The sequence below is a fragment of the Asterias amurensis genome, chromosome 22, assembly GCF_032118995.1.
Source record: "Asterias amurensis chromosome 22, ASM3211899v1".
Taxonomy (NCBI): Eukaryota; Metazoa; Echinodermata; class Asteroidea; order Forcipulatida; family Asteriidae; genus Asterias; species Asterias amurensis.
The window spans coordinates 11,278,710-11,296,980 of record NC_092669.1 but is presented as its reverse complement, the minus strand read 5'-3'; positions in this window follow the sequence as shown (position 1 = coordinate 11,296,980).

Genomic DNA, 18,271 nt, shown 5'->3' with positions numbered 1-18,271 from the left:
AAAGTAAAGCAGGAGCCGATTTCACAAGGTACCTTTCACACGTTGTGGATTAAACAACGTTGTGTTCTTAAGACCAAGGACCCCCTGCTTATTTTCTTCGTGTGAAAAGGCCTTAAGACTCAAATGAGTTGTTATTATTGTCATAGTTAACTTCTTAGCATGATTTGCTAAAATAACTTCTTAGCATGATTTGCCCAGCCATCGATTTCACTAAACTCTTCCTAACTTAGAATAATCTTGGGACCTAAGTACGAGTTAAGTTCTGTCTCCAAAGGTGTGGGACGCATTGAACCCATCCTAAGTTAGGACGGGTCACTCGTCCTAACTCGAGATAGGATTAGTCGTAGCGTTTCGTGAAATCGGCTCCAGGATCACAAGGCTTGCATGTAAGCGCTAAATACTTGACACACCCACCCCTAAAACAAAATCCTTTCAGGTTACTAGCCAACATACAACTTCACGTTATACAATTGTAAGATGTATTCTGCTAGTGTTGCTTAGCAGAAAGTTTCAAGCAACAACTCATGCTTAAAGACAGTGGACACTATTGGTAATTGTCAAAGACCAGTCTTCTCACTCGGTGTATCTCAACATATGCATGAAATAACAAACCTGTGAAAATTTGAGCTCATTTGGTCGTCGAAGTTGCGAGATAATAATGAAAGAAAAAACACCCTTGTCTCACGAAGTTGTGTGCGTTTAGATGGTTGATTTCGAAACCTCAAGTTCTAAACTTGAGGTCTCGAAATCAAATTCGTGGAAAATTACTTCTTTCTCGAAAACTATGTCACTTCAGAGGGAGCCGTTTCTCACAATGTTTTATTCTATCAACCTCTCCCCATTACTCGTTACCAAGTGAGATATGCTGACAATTATTTGAGTAATTACCATTAGTGTCCACTGCCTTTAAGCCTAAATTCTAGGGACCACTAATTTCTATCGGGTAGTTTTTAAAGGGACCATTATGACAACAGTGTGTGCGGGGCATGCTCTATAATTAGTTCACTACGTGTTGGTAGAAAAACAAAACCCTAGAGTAGGCCTAACTATAATATATTGGTGTTGGTAGAAAAACACGACCCTAAAATGAGTAATTATATTGGTATTGGCTTAACGCCCACATAAGGCAGCAGTGACGTCAATGTGACGTCTTTACCAACCCTGAACTTATAAAATCATATTTTTGCTTAGAATTATGTTGTGAGTTGTTGCGGTTAGCTCCTTTGTATAGCCAAACAAGTAGTGGTGACTACTTCACTTGTTGATTGTTTACGTATGCTGTTGAGAACAACACGGACCCTTGGGGTTTAGTTAGGTATATAGTTCGGCAGTCTGGAATGAACGCACGGCATAGAAGGTTTCGTTTCAGATCAAGCAATTTTCCTCTTCAGGTGATTCGTTTTCATAAAGGAACTAATTGATCATTTCAATTTCCATTTTTATTTTTATTCGGAATCATTGGTAAATACATTTAGGATCAGTCTGTAATACAAGCTCGTCAACCAAATTAAATTGTGGGTTTAAAACGGGAAGTATTTCGCAAAACCGGAAGCATCCGAAGAAGAAGTTGTGACGTGTCGCTTCGAGCCGGGTTAAGCTCTTGTGTGTCAGTTCTAGCGGGAGGGTGGGTTCGAGTCCCGTTCGTGGCATGCACCTTCTACTTATTCGTGCACAAGGGTCCCTTTTCTTGCATCGTTTTCTTGCAACTTCGATGGTCAATTTATGCCCAAATTGTCACATTATTATTTGCATGTTGGGATACACAAATTGAGTATACTGGTATATGACAATAATTACCTAAAGAGTCCAGTGCTAACGATTTCACCAAACTCTTCCCAACTTGGGATCTGACGCACTGAACCCATCCTAAGATAGTAATAAGTGTCGTCCCAACTTAGGATATTATGACTTAAGACGAGTTAAGTTCCGTATTCAGACGTTAGGACGCACTACACCCATCCTAAGATAGTAATAAGTGTCGTCCCAACTTATGATATTATGACTTAAGACGAGTTAAGTTCCGTATTCAGACGTTAGCACGCACTGAACCCATCCTAAGATTAGTAATAACAGTTAGCTACTCGTCCTAACTCGAGATTACCCAGTCCGTCCGGCCGCCACACTGCAGCGCGGGTCAAAAAAGGTCTTTTCACTCCGGAAATCACACAGGGGATTACGCGAATGCAGTGAATGAACGTTTCGCGGAAATGTGTATTCGACCCTGCCGATATCACTTAAAGGAACACGTTGCCTTGGATCGGACGAGTTGGTCTATGAAAAGCGTTTGAAACCGTTTGTTATAAAATGCATATGGTTAGAAAGATGTTTTAAAAGTAGAATATAATGATCCACACAATTATCACTCAAAATTGTACGGTTTTCATTATACGTCGCGAACTAACACGGTCGGCCATTTATGGGAGTCAAATGTTTGACTCCCATAAATGGCCGACCGTGTTAGTCGACAGGGTAAAACGAAAACCACGCAATTTCAAGGCATATTTGTGTAGATTATTGTATTCTACTTTTACAACATCTTTCTAACCATACCGATTTTATAAGAAACGGTTACAGAACGCTTTTCAAAGACCAACTCGACCGATCCAAGGCAACGTGTTCCTTTAACATGGCCTTATTTAATGCATATAATACCTGAAATTTGTAGTAGACAATCTGTTGAGAATTGGTTGGTCCTTGCTCTATGGTTATTTTGTAAGGCCAGGGTGGGAAAAATACAAACACAAACATTATGACTAACCCCCCCTCCCCCCCCCCCTCTCGAACCCAATATCTTTCTAGACGTCATTCCCATTTGGAATGCTGCATTGACCTTACACTTAAATTGCTACAATCCTGGGGAAATAGTAACACATGCTTGGTATCGGTCAAGTTGCATCTCAACATATATGCATAAAATACAAAACCTGTGTGAAAATTTGAGCTCAATTTGTCGTCGAAGTTGCTAGAGAATAATGGAAGAACAAACGCCCTCGCACGACGTTGTGTGCTTTCAGATGCTTGATTTCGGGACCAAATTGTTATTCTGGGGTCTCGAAAGAAATTCAAATTCAATCAAAACTACTTGTTAAAAAACCACGCTACTCCAGAGGGAGCCGTTTCAGACAATGTTTTAAACAATCATCAGCTTTTTATTGCTCGTTACAAAATTAGTTTTTTATGCTAAATTGAGAAATTACCAATAGTGTTCAGTGCCTTTAAAGGCAGAGGACACTTTTGGTAATTGTCAAAGACCAGTCTTCTCACTTGGTGTATCTCAGCATATGCATAAAATAATAAACCTGTAACAAACCTGTGAAAATTTGAGCTCGATTGGTCGTCGGAGTTGCGAGATTAAATGTGAAAGAAAAAAACACCCTTGTCACACGAAGTTGTGTGCTTTTGGATGGTTAATTTCGAGACCTCAAATTCTAAACATGAGGTCTTTAAATCAAATTCGTGGAAAATTACTCCTTTCTCGAAAAATACATTACTTCAGAGGGAGCCGTTTCTCACAATGTTTTATACTATCAACCTCTCCCCATTACTTGTAATCAAGAAAGGTTTTATGATAATAATTATTTTGAGTAATTACCAATAGTGTTCAGTGCCTTTAACTTTATTGTTTAATGATTGGTATGCATTTTGGTCTTGTCCATTTACGTACACCTCCGTCATGGTCAATAGTGGTCGGAATGGCCCCTTTTTATAATAGTAAGGTCACAATTTATAATAATATTATCATTGTTCACAAAGTATGCACCTACGTCACCTACGTCACCTACGGCACCTACGTACCTATGTTTGTGTGGATCATTGTATTCTACTTTTATAACATCTTTCTAATCATATGCATTTTATAAAAAAACGGTTACAAACGCTTTTCAAAGACCAACTCGACCAACCCAAGGCAACGTGTTCCTTTAATTGGTAACAAGTAATCGGGAGAGGTTGATAGTATAAAACATTGAGAGAAACGGCTCCCTCTAAAGTGACGTAGTTTTCGAGAAAGAAGTAATTTTCCACGAATTTTATTTCGAGACCTCAGAATGATTTAGAACTAGAGGTCTCGAAATCAAACATCTAAACGCACACAACTTCGTGTGACAAGGATGTTTTTTCTTTCATTATTATCTCGCAAGTTCGATGACCGATTGAGTTAAAATTGTCACAGGTTTGTTATTTTATGCATATGTTGATAAACGCCAAGTGAGAAGATTAGTCTTTGACAATTACCAATAGTGTCCACTGCCTTTAATGATTGGTATGCATTTTGGTCTTGTCCATTTACGTACACCTCCGTCATGGTCAACAGTGGTCGGAATGGCCCCTTTTTATAATAGTAAGGTCACAATTTATAATAATATTATTATTGTTCACAAAGTATGCACCTACGTCATTCGTGCTTTGTGATGTATTCGAGCGCACAGCCCAACTGGTCAAATCCTGCTCTAAGATAACAACGAGGTTTTTATAAAAATAATTACTAAATAAGTAGTTTTAAAGGCAGTGGACACTATTGGTAATTACTCAAAATAATTATTACAATAAAACCTTAATTGGTAACAAGTAATCGGGAGAGGTTGAGAGTATAAAACATTGTGAGAAACGGCTCCCTCTGAAGTGCCATAGTTTTCGAGAAAGAAGTAATTTTCCACGAATTTGATTTCGAGACCTCAGATTTAGAACTTGAGGTCTCGAAATCAACCAAACGCACACAACTTCGTGTTACAAGGTGTTTTTTCTTTCATTATTATCTTGCAACTTCGATGACCGATTGAGCTCAAATTTTCACAGGTTTGTTATTTTATGCATATGTTGAGATACACCAACTGCGAAGGCTAGTCTTGACAATTACCAATAGTGTCCACTGCCTTTAAATGTGTATATCAAACAAACTCAAAACCCAACAACAATATGCCTAAATGAAAGAATAATAGAATGATTTTCTCCAACGAAGCGTTGTGTTTGGAAAAACAAAAAGGGAAACAAATCAAAGCGGGTTGAACTCGAGCATCATACACGACCTTTCACTTTTAGCCTAGAGTCTATATGTTCTTACTCTATATGCCTTTAGTAAAGAACATTTTACCATATGGTCTAAGTTTTTCAATTCCTTATAATTTTGTGTTTCTAAAATTTTATATATTGCATTGAGAATTAAATTATTCGCTTTGTATGTTCGGGTTTGTTTTTGTGTATATTATTTTTTTTTTTAAATGTACGTTGTTCCCTTTAAATTGGACGAATTGTTGCTTTTGGAAGAAGGGCCTATACTTGATATTGGTCCCTTCTCTTTATCCGCAAGGATGAAGACAGGTCCCTGCCGCTAGATCCAGTGATTCCATTAGATACAATGATATTGGATAAACGTGAACCTAATATTATGCCCAAACAGTACACTAATGTCAAGTCCGCAATAAAATTTGACTGCGTATCTCTATGTGAAATGACTGAGGTCAAAGGTGAATCTACACGCCGGTCTTTGGCGTTATTCACGAGCCTCGAAGAATGACGTCAGACGTTCAGGCTAGTTCGACCCCCGCCCATTAAGTTCCGTTGGTTCTCACTGAGTCATCTTCAAGCTATAGAGGGCGTTGTACATTATCGGCATCAATGCTCATTAGTTAATGGACCTATGATGTGTACAATATTTATTCGAGGAAAAGCGGATTCAAAGCTAATTTGCATATCGTTGGGCGTACCTCCAAATATGGGAGTCAGATATCCCTTGTATAGGCAACTTGCCAAATAACATTTTCAGATCGTTGGTCTACTTGTCTAGAAAATTAGTTAATCTCGACGGCTTTTTGTTGTGGTTTACCTTCGATGGTGAGAGGTATAATCGTACTTGTTTTCTCGAAATGTTAAAAAAACACAAAACAATAAATGTCCATACCGCGATTATAATTTCGCTTGACGGTTTTATAATCTATACGGGCGAACTTAATGCACTTTCTTCAATGAAAGCTGATCAAAACATGGTGTTTTGGATTTCGCTCCCGTTGGCGCACCTACATTTCGTATCTACAATTGACACCTAGATTTCGCTTTCCAGGCGCACCTAAAAGGCGGCCAGGAACAGTGGGTGAACTCCTTCTCTTTTTGACAAGTGCACTGGGTTCAATTACGTGCGTTAAGGCCCTGTCACACCATGGCGTATCGCCTGAACGTACGCCAACGTATGCGAAATATCGAAAATACGTTGGTGTACGCTGATATAAGTTTGGGGTAAGTTGGGGATACGTCGTTTACGTTAAGAGCACGCTGTGATACGCTGGTCAAATTTTGAACACGTCGAGCCCGCGAATTTCTTTTGAGCATGTTCAAAATTTCTCGGCGTACTGAACGTGTGCTTTATACGTTCTGCATAAGTTCCCCGTAAGTTCATGGTACGTTAGACATACGTTAACATACGTTGACATACGCTGGCATACGTTAGAAGAACGTTACTCGTAGGTTGGTATACGTTAATGTACGTCGGTGACTATTTCTACTGTAAGGTATTACCACTTACAAAATCCACAAACAATATTTCGATTATATCTCACTGCTTTGGCGTTAGGCGTGACGTTACTCATACGCTTCCATACGCTGCGATACGCTGTCATAACTTTGTTATTAGTTAGTGAAACGCTATCAATGCGTTAGTCATACGCTATGTATACGTTCAATACGCTATGGATACGCTATGGATACGTCCTTTCCAACACCGATGTCGACTTATTCGATGCAATTCGTTGGGAAGTTCGACGTTCTTGGACTTTGACAATTTTCGAACTACTTGGTGCATACGTTGGCATACGTTCAGGCGATACGCCATGGTTTGACAGGGCCTTTACACAGCACACGGGACCAACGGCTTTACGTTCCATCCAAAGGACGGACCATGCAATGGTCAAGTCTTGCTTAAGAATACAAGTGTCAAGACTGGGAATTCGAACCCATATTCTGCTCATCAGAAACACCAGAGTTTGAATCCGGTCACATGTGTTATAGCTGCACAACATTATAACGTGTGCTTGGGAATTGGTTGTGATAGTTTCCGATGTGGTTCAACTTGTCGTTCCAATTGTTGACGCAACCTTGGAATTCAAACCACTTCTTCCTTCATACGTTCGCCACATTTTCCCGGCGTTGGTCTTGGTCTTGACAATTCTTTTTAGGCAGTTTGCCAATTTTTAAAGACATCTATCACGACGGGATACGTTGCAACCGAACCTCAAGATCACTGATTATAAAGTTCATACCAGTATAAAACTTTTAAAAGATGCTATAAAGTTTGAATCTGGGATAATTTAAAGAATATTATTTGATTGCTACCATTATACACAAATGTGTTTTAAGAAATTAATTACTCAGCACTACTGACATTTACTTTCCATGAGTCAAATTCAAAAACTCACCCTTAAGCCCACCGATTCTAAAGTTCATACACTTTAAAAACTAAAAAGAGTTGAATCCAACACTTGCATGAGTTCGGTGAGTTGAAAGTGTTGAATCCAGCGTTTTGTTTGTTAAATCTAGCATTTAAAAATTTTGATCCAAAGCAAAAAGGGTTAATTCAACAATTTAAGTGTTATTTCAACATTTCTCAACAAAATTCCTTTGAATTGTTGGATGAGCCTTTTAAACTTTAAACTGGCATAATACTGTTGACATAATACTTTAAAATACTTGATTTAACATAAAAAATGCTGGATTCAAAATTTTCAAAGTGTAGTCACTCACAGAACTCATGTAAGTGTTGGACAATCTTGTGTCCCTGAGCGAGACCCTTCTCTCCACCTGGTTTTGGGGTACATGTGAGGGCAGAGATGGTTCTTATGATTGATTTAGCTTAAATGCGCTACATATCACAGGATGTAAACTCGCTGGGGAGCTGAAATGGTTTAAGGCCAGTGATCAGGGGAAATAATGTTGGAAGCGCTTTGAGACATGGTGTATAAAACGCTATACAAACCGATTTTTTTTTTTGAAAGACAGATTGCGCAACACTTGACTTTGGACCGACCGTTTATCAGGTCAACGTCCCCCCCACAGCATTGCCCATTTCCTGGAAGTGGTAAAATATCGTTTAACACGCAACGTGTTAGACAAAACCACACATTAGATATAACCACTCAGCTCAATGTGGCGCTGCAAACTTTATGACGTAACTAGTAAAGGCATGGAGACACTCAAATGGTAATTACTCAAAATAATTGTTAGCATAGAAACTTACTTAGTTATAAAGCAATGAAGAGCTGCTGATAGTATAAAACATTGTGAGAAACGGCTCCCTCTGAAGTTTTTTTTTTGAAAAAGAGGTAATTTCTCACTCAATAGTTTTACAAGACTTCAGAACTGAAGCCTTTTATTATGCAAATGAAAGCGCACACTGTTGTCATTTGGGTTGAGCTCAAATTTCCACAGGTTTGTTATTTTATGTATAACTATCATGGAATACACAATACACCAAGTGTGAGTACTGATATTTTAGACAACAAAGGTGTCCACACACTTAAACACTGTAGGCACACAACGCACGGAATTGTGTGAATGCAACATACATTCCCAAGCACACGGCGCATTGATCACGCGAGCGATTAATAAACGGGACAGAAAAGGGAAAACCCCTTTAGGAGTAAAGCTTTGTGAAGTTGGTGCGTACAAACGTTTATAAACCAAACAGGCGTGTCAGTTTCTGAAAGGTAAAAAATTTTGGGTCAAAACTTTTGTATTGAACAATATATGGCTTGCCAGTCAAAACATGTTCTGTTTTGTGATGCGAATGTAATATTCCGAGAAAAAGTTAATAAGAAAAGAGCAACAATTGATCAAGTTTGTTTACGATTTGAGCTGCGTACCAACCAGAGAAAACAGTTTCATAACAATTAAAATAAACAGATTTCCACTTCAATGAATGATAAGTGTATTACAAACAAATGCATCCGTTATTTCCAGAAGAGCGAAAAGACGGTTCTCTAAAGTGTCTTGGCAAGGGACCAAAAAAAGAAAAGAAATGTCATGCCCCCCCCCCCTGTCAGTGCCTTGATGCCCTAGAAAGGTCCAGTAAATATTAGCAATTTCCCCTTAACAAAGGAGAAAATGCCTTAGTGCCCCTGCCCTCTCATAAACGAAGCAAACAGGCCTGCCTTGGTGCCCTTGAAATGCTCTAGTAGAAATCTTTCTTCATATGGTGCCCTTTACCAAGGAGAAAATGCCTTGGTACCCCTGCCCTCTCAACGATGAAGCATACGGGCTTGCCTTGGTACCCTTGAAATGCTCTTATAGTACAAATCTGTCCTCATATGGTGCCACAAGGAGAAAATGCCTTGGTACCCCTGTCCTCTAAACGATGAAGCATACGGGCCTGCCTTGGTGCCCTTGAAATGCTCCAGTAGAAATCTTTCCTCATATGGTGCCCTTTACCAAGGAGAAAATGCCTTAGTGCCCCTGCCCTCTCAAAAACGGAGCATACAGGCCTGCCTTGGTGCCCTTGAAATGCTCCAGTAGAAATCTTTCCTCATATGGTGCCCTTAACAAAGGAGAAAATGCCTTAGTGCCCCTGCCCTCTCATAAACGAAGCATACAGGCCTGCCTTGGTGCCCTTGAAATGCTCCAGTAGAAATCTTTCCTCATATGGTGCCCTTTACCAAGAAGAAAATGCCTTAGTGCCCCTGCCCACTCATAAACGAAGCATACAGGCCTGCCTTGGTGCCCTTCAATGAATGATAAGTGTATTACAAACAGATGTATCCGTTATTTCCAGAAGATCGAAAAGACGGTTTTCTAAAGTGTCTTGGCAAGGGACCAAAAAAAAAGAAAAGAAATGTCATGCCCCCCCCCCCCCCGTCAATGCCTCAATGCCCTATAATGGTCCAGTAAATATTAGCAATTTACCCTTAACAAAGGAGAAAATGCCTTAGTGCCCCTGCCCTCTCATAAACGAAGCATACAGGCCTGCCTTGGTGCCCTTAAAATGCTCTAGTAGAAATCTTTCCTCATATGGTGCCCTTTACCAAGGAGAAAATGCATTGGTACCCCTGCCCTCTCAACGATGAAGCATACGGGCCTGCCTTGGTGCCCTTGAAATGCTCTAGTAGAAATATGTCCTCATATGGTGCCATTTATCAAGGAGAACATGCCGTAGTGCCCTTGCCCTCTCAAAAACGAAGCTTACATGCCTGAATTCAGTTGCACTTTTGTTCTTGGGTAGTCAGAGACCATGGCATGGCAGATATTTGTACACTAGGAGGAGGGGGCGGGCGCAGTTTTGGCAAATAACAACATCACTGGGACAGGCCAAAGTGTTGTGCGCAAAAGCTTGCCCGAATCATGTGATAAGCATGTCTAGTTTAGGAATTTAAATTTAAGTGGGAGCTTGTGACTAAGCACGTCATTGTATACCAGACTTTATTCAAATGTAACTCACAAACGGCTTTATTCTGACGTAGCATAAAGGAGTCGTGTGACGTACGCATTCATGGCATTATGGTGAAATCAATGTTCCCAAAAAACCCTGAAGTGTACCGAAAATAAAGCTTTATAATAAAAGACAATGTTCGAAATGAAGTAAAACAATTGAGCGGATATCAATAGGTTTCATCACGCGGAAACACTGAAAGCATTACGTATAGAAACCATGCCATTATGTGTCGTAATGTTTTACTACTACCAACCTCTCCCCATTACTCGTTATCAAGTAAGTTTTTATGCTAAACATTATTTTGAGTAATTACCAATAGTGTCCACTGCCTTTATAAAACGTCTACAAGAAATCCACCAACACTTAAAGGCAGTGGACAATATTGGTAATTACTCAAAATAATGATCAGTATAAAACCTCACTTGGTAACGAGTAATGGGGAGAGGTTGATAGTATAAAACATTGTAAGAAACGGCTCCCTCTGAAGTGACGTAGTTTTCGAGAAAGAAGTAATTTTCCACGAATTTGATTTCGAGACCTCAAGTTTAGAACTTGAGGTCTCGAAATCAACCATCTAAACGCACACAACTTCGTGTGACAAGGGTGTTTTTTCTTTCATTATTATCTCGCAAGTTTGATGACCGATTGAGCTCAAATTTTCACAGGTTTGTTATTTTATGTATATGTTGAGATACACCAACTGTGAAGACTAGTCTTTGACAATTACCAATAGTGTCCAGTGTCTTTAAATAGTCTGCCAGGGTACGGTGCATCACGTGTGTGTGTTATGGGGGTCATTGTTTCTATGCCCTCTAAAATTATAAGGGTTGCTGAGGGGTTTCCCCTTCTGAAGTTTAAACTTTCAGGTTACAAAGCTACCCCCGCCCCCAACCCCCCCCCCCCAAAAAAAAAAGAGAGGAATAAGCCCAGTTTGCAGCCAGTTTCCAATCTGCCTCTTCTTTTGTTTTTAGAGCTCTTTATATAATAGTTTGAGGGTTTGGTTTTTAGCCTCATCGCTTGGTACATTAATATCCTCATCGTTTGTTACGTGGACGGTTGTACCTGCACCCGAACAAAAATATTGACAAAAAAGGTATACACCGCAAACACAGGGCAAGATAGCTCAGTTGGTAGAGCGCCGGAACGTTAATCCGGAAGTTGTTGGTTCGAATCCCACTATAGTCAATTCTTTGTTCATCCTCAAAAAAAAAAAAACTTTTAAATGTACCCAGTCAGTTTCCCTCGTGGTTTACATATATACATTACTATCCTGTTACGGATGTTTTCTATTATTATGTTAGCACTTTTCGATAAAATACCGTGTTCGTGTGTTACTTTTACTTTGACAATATTGAACTTTAACAACCCACACACAGACACACACGCTTGCAACCTGGACTTTCTATTTTCCCTCTATTCCCATTGGTTGTGTACACGTTTTAAAACTGTGGACCTTTCCCATACTGAGGACTTCATTGTCCTCTTTTAAATGTGTATACCTACTACCGGCCTACTTGTTTTGCTTTGTACTGAGGTAGGTAACACCACCATTCAACTTCCTATACATTCAAAGGACACAATTAATACACAATAGAAAGGAGCATCAACAATCAATGGGGAATTTTTCCCGTTCTGCTTGGTCATTGATGGTGGTCAATAATTGCTCAGACCATCGCAATGCAAGATGCAATTCCTTATGTTCCCCTCTTCTGCATGGTCATTTGTGATGGTCAATTAGCTCAGACCATAATGCAAGGGGGAAGTTCCTCACCGTCCAGACGGCGCCCCATACCTGTTGTGCATGGTCATTGGACTGGCGATGGCCAACATGCTCAGACCATTACGTAATGAACAGGGAAATTCCCTCTCGGTCCCTGTTCTGGTCATTGTATAATGACCTTCAGAAACCGTTCCAGGCAGGGAAAGACCTTTCACACTATCTCTCCGATCCCCCGTGCATGCAAAAACGTGTTCCTCTTATCCCCCTGAAATACAGACCAGGGGATCCGGGGGGAGGCTTTTGTAACACCACGGTGCACTTTCACACCACGTCCCATATTACAGGGGGCGTCCGTTAATGCACGTATTCAAGTACCCCGGGGTTTTACCGTTTACCCCTAACAGGGGTGGCTTTTCCCTGGGGTATTCCCATTTGCCGGAGCAGACCGGGGGCAGACCAGGGGTAAAACGATCAAAGCGTGAAAAGGCCGACCGTTCCCGGGGCAATGTCGGTGGATAAGAGTATAATGTGAAAAGGGGGCCGGGGACAATAGGTATACCAGCGTCAGAGCCACGGTGGGCGGTGCCGGGCGGGCCAGCCCATTTTCGCCAAGTATTCTGAAGTCTGTACTGCCCAGCACATATTTCGCAGCACAGTTCCCCCCCCCCGGATTGCGCACTTCAGCAATGATGGCCCATATCCCATGAATATTTGCGTTGATCTGCTCGCCCTTGTACAAACACTGATTACAACCTCATCCAATTACAAAGTCTAGATAGTCAAGCAATGACATAATGGGAAACTTTAGACTATCTGCCAATCACCAAGAGAGGGCGATCTTCACCAGGTAAGCATGAGTGACGGTCACTGACAGCAAATACCTTGTGTTTTGCGTGTTTTTGATTTTGTATTTTAGATTTAGCCAAACTGTATTTTGTTTTTCATAACACATTGCCAGCATAAACCAAACTGTTCTGGAACAGGACGTACTGGACACGAGTTCCCCAAGGATAACAAGCGGTGTGCATGAGTTTTTGGGAGTGTTTCTTCTAGGGTAATTAGCAAAAATTCCAAAATGCTGACCTACCAAAAATTGAGAAGAAATCTGAAGTTTAGTTGTATGACAATGTATCTGATTTAATTTTCAAGAGGCTGAGAGACTTCTAAATATTTTTTGAGTATTTTTGAATTTTTAGCATTTACCATTGTTTGCTAAAGGAGTTGTGCACCCTTACCTGGTAGGTCTGCTACCCTCTAGTGGCCCTCTAGTGGCAGAACTTTCAAAAAGTCTCCCAAAGTAGGATTTGAAACTTTGCATGGTGGAAATGAGATATAGAAGAGTTTGTGGTAACACCGTGTAATAACAATCTCTAAATGAGTTGGGGTGGTTCTGAAAAGAACCGTTGGATTAACTACAACGTTGGATGACATAATTATTCATAAGAACAAGGGGGAATTCCCTGTCTGTCCCTCTGTTGATCACGTTGACCTTTGCAGAGGAAGGGGAACTCTTGGTCAGAAAGGGGAGAGGGGTTTTTAACTGTAGAAGACCACATCCAGTTTACAGTATGTACTCGAACTTGGCAGACTATGAGTTATTGTTGACTGGTCGTTAGAAATGTGTTCTTCAGACACACACAAAACCAGGTCCAGGCACTGCACCCTATTTGTAATAACTCAAAATATTTTTTAGAATAAAAACTTACTTGGTAATAGTAACGAGCAATGGAGAGCTGTTGACAGTATATACAACATTGTGAAAACGGCTCACTCTGAAGTAACGTATAGTTTTTGAGAAAGAAGTAATTTCTTAATAAAATCTTTGAATTGATTTCGAAACCTCGCGCTGGATGAGGTCTCTGAATCAAGCATCTGAAAGCACACAACTTCGTGTGACAATTGCAAGGGCGTTTCTTCTTCCATTATTATCTCGCAACTTCGACGACCAGTTGAGTTAAAATTTACAGGTTTGTTATTTAGTGCAACAAATAACAAGTCATGTGAAAATGTTTGCACACTTGGTCATTACAGAAAAAAGCACCGTTGTTGTGTTCGTTTGTTTGTTTTCCGTCTGTGTGTTAATCATAATTAAAGGAACACGTTGCCTTGAATCGGACGAGTTGGTCGATAACTGAGCGTTTGTAACCGTTTTTTATAAAATGCATATGGTTGGATAGATGTTTTAAAAGTAGAATACAATTATCCACACAAGTTTGTCTCGAAATTGCGTGGTTTTCCTTTTACAGCGCGAACTTACACGGTCGGCCATTCATGGGGGTCAAAAATTTGACTCCCATAAATGGCCGCCCGTGTTAGTCGACGAGGTAAAAGGAAAACCGTGCAATTTCGAGGCATGTTTGTGTGGATCATTGTATTCTACTTTTACAACATCTTTCTACCCATGTGCATTTTATAAAAAGCAGTTACAAATGCTTTTCAAAGACCAACTCGTCCGATCCAAGGCAACGTGTTCCTTTAAGTCGTGTTCTTGTTAATCGTTTTTATGTTTTACCTTTTTTTTCTGTCTACCCCCCCCCCACTTAACAACAACCTTTGTCTATCTCATTTTTTCGACGAGACCCCCCCCCCCCCCCCCGCCTTACACAGATGCCTGAAAAAGGCTTCATGCCAGAAGACATTCTCATATTCAAATTATATTACTGATGGTGTCGCTTGACAATGATGAATACTATCAATATATCTCCAGTGCTCGTTACCAAGCGAGTTTCTATGGTTATTATTTTTTTGGAGCAATACTCCCCGCACTCGCACTACACTTTAAAAACAAAAGATGGTTTGGCGGGCCCCAAATAATACATCGGAATGTGACCACTTTTGCAATATTTGTTTTCCGATCAGAGGTACTATTTTAATAATCTACGGAGTATAACGTTGGACACTGAATGCCCATACCGTTGAAGAAATGGCCATGGGTGATGAGGTGACCTCCAATTATTTTTGCAAGAAGGGAAATTCCCATGAGTCTAAAGTCACCCTTATCAATGTGGTGATATGTTTAGCCCTTTGTGGTGATATGTTTAAGTAGTGGACTTTGTGCTAGGATTATTTCTAGTCAGATTATGGGCAATAATGCAATAAAAGCTCATGCTCTATAAAACCATGGAGGTGATCTAACCTTCAAGAGCTAACTTACGTTGTTAAAGCATTTAAAGGTATAAGTGTACACCTTTAACTACAAAGACACTTGATACTATTGGTATTTGTCAAAGACTTGTCTTCACAGTTGGTGTATCTCAACATAATATGCATAAAATAACAAACCTGTGAAAATTTGAGCTCAATCGGTCGTCGAAGTTGCGAGATAATGACAAAAAAACCACCCCTGTCACACGAAATTGTGTGCTTTCCGATGCTTGATTTCGGGACCTTAAATCTGAGGTCTCGATATCAAATTCGTGGAAAATTACTTCTTTCCCGAAAGTTACATTATTTCAGAGGGAGCCGTTTCTCACAATGTTTTATACTATCAACCTCTCCCAATTACTCGTTGCCAAGTAAGGTTTTGTGCTAATAATTATTTTGGGTAGTTACAACTAGTGTCCACTGCATTTAAATGCACTGTATGGGCACTATGACCTTTGGTAATTCCGTTGCCGCCCCTAAACTTTGGAATAGTCTCCCCATCTACGCTCTGTTGATTCACTTCATAATTTCAAGAAGCATCTGAAACCACACATGTTCCTACAATGATTGTCTGGCTGTTTATGATTTTATGTATAATATTATGTATAATAATTGTTAAAGACCAGTATTATCAGATGTTGTACAACAATCAAGGAACATATGCCCGAGTGTGGGAAAAGTTATCATACAGTCAGGGGGATTTTCAAATCGGTCCACAAACTAGAAAAGGATGTTGAACATTTTCAGAGAACACTCTGCAAAACTAGGGAGCGTTTTGCAGCTCTGGAATACTAGGGTCGTGGGTTCGAATCCCACAGAGAGAGCTTGTGGGTTTGTTGTTTCCCGGAACTTTGGCAAGTGCCGGGTATTATGAAAATTTACACTTTTCATACATCAGTGATTTTGCAACATGCGACATCTGTGTAGCCCGTTTATACCTCCATGTTTATACTATGACAAAACAGTAACAAAATTTCAGAAAACAATCGCTGTTCTTTTGTTTAGTTGTTTGTTTGTTTGTTCGTTTTCCTTCTTTTTTTTTTTTTTTTTACTTCCTTTTGTCTGGTCGGTAAAAAGCAACTTGAAATGAAATGAAAAAAAGGTAGGCCCTTACTATAATAGCTAATAATAATAATAGCTAATACTTATATAGCGCATTTCATAACTGAAAGAAATACCAATGCGCTTAACAAAAAAAAAATGACAAAAAAAACTATGACAAAACAGCATAACCCAATTACAGAAAAATTGTTCCTATCTTTTGCGGTGTTTAACCGTTTGCTTATTTTTTTATTTATTTCCTTTTGTTCGGTCGGTAAAAAGCACCTTCTAGAAATGAAATGAAAGTTTACAAATCTCAGCACCGCCGGTTATTCTTGGAATGCTGAAAGCATTTGAATAGGGAAGCATTGGTGGGGAAACCCCCTAAAATTTACCTGAAAATAAGAGTGTGTGTAAAAACACTTTTGTGCACCTTTTGTATATAGCAGGACGGCACAATGGCTGAGGAATGTTTAATAATGAAGGTACAATATTCTGTTGGGCAGTGTTCCTATATCTGTGGAACTTAAATGTTCTATTTTCGGCGAGTAACAATAGCTTGGGTTTTTCTTATAAGTGTACTTTTTCAGACCCCCAAATTACCACAATGCTTTTTTGTTCGATTGAAGCGTTGGCGGTTGAAACCCCCTAAAACTTACCTGAAAATAAGAGAGTGTGTAAAAACTTAAAACTTTTGTATATAGCAGGACGGGACAATGGCTGAGGAATTTTAATGAGGGTACAATATGTGAAACAACATTACGCAGGAATTTCACGTTTTGTTGGGCAGTGTTCCTATATCTGTGTAACTTAAATGTTCTATTTTCGGCGAGTAACAATATCTTGGGTTGTTCTTATAAGTGTATTTTTTTCAGACCCCCAAATTGCCACTTTTTTGTTCGATTGAAGCTCTGTAAAAGAACATGCACACAATTCTCCTACCAAAAAACTTACACAGTGGCAACGCCTATGCTGTGAAGTTTGTTTGACCCAATTCAACGACTCAGAGTTACTCATTTTGGGAGTACGCAGGACATGATTTCACGAGCACTGAGAGATTTTAGAAGAAATGTCAATGTTTCTAGTATGGTGTTTTTTTTTTATTTGTGACGACATCACACTTGGCTTAGCAATTAAGATTGATACACAGTTAAGATCGATCTGAGCTATCTGTGTGAAATCGGCACAGGACTAGAAATAAGTTTTTGGGGGAAAATCCACTTTGGGAAAATTCAGTTTCTCATTATAATTTGGAAAGAAAAAAGGCTAAATATATATTGATACCACCATGCAACGCCTCAAATCATAATATGAGGGTAGGCATCCTTTCACAAATTCCATCTCAAAAATGAACGTCCATGCCTGTTAGTCCATAATATAAAAGTTAACAAATTACAAGTTAACAGAATGCCATACCTTTCCTCAAACAGATAAACAAATAAATGTTTAATGGCATTTCGGTTCGCTTATAGCATCACACAAGGAATACTCAAGACGTTTTCGTTTCAAACGAAAAGAAAAGTAAAACCGAAATCACTTTATACAGTCCGTGCAATAGCAATGGTATTGCCAACATTCAATTAAATAAATGGTCGTCACGGTTTCGCTATCACCGTGACAAACAAAGGACTTGTGCACGAGTCTACAGTCAAGTATACAACAATGCATTACAACTCCATTCTTTCTCTCAAAAAGTTTCACTTCTTGCTAAATTGCTTAAAGGGAAGGTACACGTTTGGTAATTACTCAAAACAAATATTAACTTAAACACTGACTTGGTAACGAGCATTGGAGAGTTGTTGATAGTATAAAACATTGTGTGAAACAACTCCCTCTGAAGCAACGTAGTTTTTGAGAAAGAGGTAATTTCTCACTAAAATAATAAACACTTCTAGCCAGAAGTCTTTTATTCCTATCTGAAAACACACAAAATTCGTCCCAAAAGGATGTTTTTTCTG